General features: G+C 47.0%; 1 non-coding gene across 1 annotated transcript; it reads right to left on the bottom strand.

Moving 5' to 3' along the window:
• Positions 1–1,179: 1,179 nt before the first annotated feature.
• LOC129464304 (U6 spliceosomal RNA) lies at positions 1,180–1,286 on the bottom strand. Its single transcript, XR_008651531.2, has one exon. It is a non-coding gene; the product is annotated as a U6 spliceosomal RNA (small nuclear RNA).
• Positions 1,287–3,876: the final 2,590 nt, after the last annotated feature.

Genomic DNA, 3,876 nt, shown 5'->3' with positions numbered 1-3,876 from the left:
CTCGCGGCCAGCAGCATTTCGCTGTGCTCAGAGGAGAGGCAGAAAGGCATATTGCAGTTTCCCAGTCGTTTTTTACACCTGCATCCTTCAGATAAACCCAAAAATCTTCCTTCAGAGAAGACGGCCCGTATTTCCCGTTGTTGGGGGGTGGAGGTGGGGGTAAGGGCGTCGTAGGGAGAGCCTTACTTTCAACATTCTGCATTATGAAACCAAGGGAGACTTTTTTTTCCTAACAAGTGTGAACTTTTTTTTTTCAAGAGAATTAAATCGTTTATTGATTACACACGATAATGGATGATACACAAGCTTCATTCCCATCTCTAATTTTATCTGGTACCGTTATTCAATTTAGATATATTGCACAGGATGTGCCAACAATCACTTTTATCACCAATAATCCCATGATTTTGCTTGGGTAATCCCTTTTAATGGTGAACTTCAGGTCACAACAGTAACTATCAGTTCAACTACATCAAGGTTTCTGAAGACAATGGCTTCTCCACCCAAGCAGGTTGTATATAAATTCCAAATAGAACCTGGCATCACCCTGAAGGAATTCTAACTGCACACTGTTGGGAAAATTTACCAAGACGGCTTCAGAGTAGACTAACTTTACACAGCACATTTTTTAAAAAAGACATTTATTCAGCGTCATTATCAGACTATTACATTTAGCAATCAACAGCATGGGTGCAAAAAAAATCTACATTAAAACCCTTTGTTGGAATGCTTTACACTTTCCACAGAACAGAAACTAAAATAACTTCTTATACAATTAGTCACAAATACAATCCTCGAGTTTTTTGCCCATACACATGAGTATTTGTCTAAAACATGTCTTGTTTGTAGCAGCTAGACCTTGCCACCACTGTGCTTGGCTAAGTTCACAAATCTGTTGTAACCTGTAGCTTCCCTGTCACTTCTCTGACTCTCCCCTCCTGCTAAGCTTTGTTTACTAATTAAAATCTTCTGCCATAGCCATAGCTACTGCTGCTACTGGATCCGCCATAGCCACCTTGGTTTCGTGGTTTGGCAAAATATTGGCCTCCTCCACCACCACAGGGTCCAGAGTGTCTACCTCCAAAATTTCCTCCCTTCATGGGTCCAAAATTTGAAGACTGATTATTGTAATTGCCAAAATCATTGTAGCTTCCACTACCTCCAAAATTGCTTCCACCAAAAAATATGGAAAGCTTCACGAATTTGCATGTCATCCTTGCACAGGGGCCATGCTAATCTTCTCTGTATTGTTTCGATTTTAGTATATGTGCTGCCGAAGCGAGCACAAGTGTGAACATTGACTATGCTTCTCACATATCTTTACAGCCCCACTCTAAGGGGACTCTGTCTTGGAGAACCAACTGTTCTGGAATTTTCTCACCTCCCTCCTGCAGCCCCTCTCCCCATTTCTTCTCCTAGGGAGTCTTCCAGATGGTGCAGTTCACCTAGGAACTGCATGTTCACTTGCTGAGGGTGTGGCAGGAGGCAAGTCACTAAACCTTTATGAGTGAATACTGTCAACCCTATACGGCCCATTCATTTCTTCACTAATTCCATCCATGCCAACTCAACAACTACTCCAGCTGACCCTGGGGCTTGGTGCTGGGGATGCATCCCATACAAAAGGATGCTTTCCTTCCTGTCCCAAAATGTATCACCCCCGAAGGATCATACACAATAGATACACAAATGGTTGCATGTCAATGCAAAGAGCATGTTGCAATGAGAAAGAATAATATAGGTTGTGAGCTCACAGGAGGAACATTAAAGCTGAGCCTGCAGGATAAATAAGAATAAACCGGGTGAAAAACGCTGAACCATGACTCTGAGATGGGAAGGTGGCATAAATTCCAGGAGAGGCATGTGGCAGATCATCAGGAGTGGGGAGAGCAGAAACCCCAAAGGAGGTTGGAGAATTAGGCAGGGGGCGGATTAGGTGAGCCCTGGAGGGCCAAGCTAAGAATTTTGAGTCAAATTATAGAGTGCAGTGGAGAGCCCCTGAATTTATTTTTAGTAATTGACATGATCTGAGGTGGGGTTTGCAAGGATCCTTCTGGCTGGTGTGACAGGAGGGAGGCAGGGTGAGGGCAGGAGCCTTGGGGCTGAAGATAGATGGGAAATTGGTTCCTGGTGGTAGCAGTCCAAGTGGCAGGAAGTCGCCAGCCACAGAGCATGCTTTGAAGGCAGAGTGAAGGACAGGCTGGCGTGTTGCCTGTGGGGCTAATGAAGAGAGAAGTGTTATGGATAGCTTCTCCATCTCCATCCCTGACAGGCAGAACTCAGGGAAGAGCAGTTTCAGCGAGTAGCTCTAACTTGCATATAAAATCATGGAGGTGAAATTAGCCTGCCAGGGCCTGCCTGAATCGGAAGCTCTGTCATAAGTGGACTGTTGATCCATGGACACAGAAACGTTGCTGTCTAGGGAGATGTATCTGATGCCAACTGGTGTATTCATAGCACTTGATGAGGGCGTTTATTGAGTAGTGCTGTTCTAATGTTTGGGATATTTAAAAAAAGAAAATTGAGAAGTGTGTATTCATGTGATGATTTTGCATTTTAATTTTATTTTTAAATGTAAAGATTAAGGAAAACATGCATCTAACTCTGGTAGAAGAACTAAAGTGAAAACGGAACCTAGGAATGGGATAGTGTGTGGAGAAGGGAGGAGGCTTGTCCAAGCCAAGTCAGGAATTGGGCCAGATTCGTTACAGCCTTTGGAAATCATGATCAAGTGACAGTCTCTCATGCTTTGGCATCAATACAGCACTACCAGGGCCATGAAGTAAGAGTAAACACCGGATGCATATGCGTCATGGCAGCTTGCACTAATCTTTGAGTAGTAATTGAGATGATCTCAATATAGTGAGAAGACCGTAATGTAATATAACCGATATGCTTATAATAATTGCCATGCCACCATGACAGCATCCAGTCAGCTGAGGACGGCCACAAACAGAATCAGCCGGGGCTAAGGGGGGCAGGGGCTCAGGCCCACCTGCAGCCCACCCATCAGCACCCCTCTGTGGCAGAAGCTCTGGGGAGAGCCTTTGTCCTTTGCTAGCTCCTGGGATTTTAGGTAGGTGGGGGAGCAGGAAGGGAAGAAAGAGCAGGGACTGCTGAGTTCCAAGTAAGTTCCAGGTCCCCATGGGAGCAGAGCTGCTCCTGGATGCCTGTGTGAGGTTCTCCCGGCCTTGGAGGAGCCTCCGGAGCTCCTTGTGGGGTCCTCCCGACTTGGGAAGGCTTCCTAGCTATGGCGGCCACGCACAGGCAGGGGGCGCTGCTACTTCACAGTTTCAAAGCCGAACTCCTATTCAGTGAATGCCTTGGTGAGTTTCCTGAGTTCTCCGAGGAGACGCTGGGAGCCTGCACACCCAGGGTGTAACTGCCAACGCCTGCAGAGAGGGAACCTCCTCGTGCCATCCATGGAGCCCAGAGCTGGACTTTCCTCAGCTCTGGGGACTGTAGCCTCGGCCCACTCACCCCTGCCTGGCACTCTGTCCTAAAGCTGCCCCTCAAGGAGACAAAGAGATTGACACTTTATTTTATCCCGAGCTCCTGGCTCGTTGATCTCATGCTGCAAACCAAGCAAGTGGACGCGCTCCCCCTGACGGCTCTGCTCTTTAGTCATCCTTTCCTAACAAAGCGAGTGGCTGGGGCTGGCCCCATCAAAACCTGCAGTAGGAAGTACCTGATTTGAGCAACTATTCATGGTAGAAGGGTGTGCAGAATGCCTTGAGCTAAGAAGGGGAACTTTCAAACAGCAGGCGTGTAACAGTTTTCCAGTCTGGAGCCACTGCCACCCAACCCCAATCCCACAAAGCAGCTGAAGCTCAGACGCACATTTCCTTTGCAGCATGGCATCGGGGCGGGTGAAGG

The sequence above is a fragment of the Symphalangus syndactylus genome, chromosome 15 (genome assembly GCF_028878055.3).
Source record: "Symphalangus syndactylus isolate Jambi chromosome 15, NHGRI_mSymSyn1-v2.1_pri, whole genome shotgun sequence".
Lineage (NCBI taxonomy): Eukaryota > Metazoa > Chordata > Mammalia > Primates > Hylobatidae > Symphalangus > Symphalangus syndactylus.
This window is presented reverse-complemented; position numbering and strand designations above follow the sequence as displayed.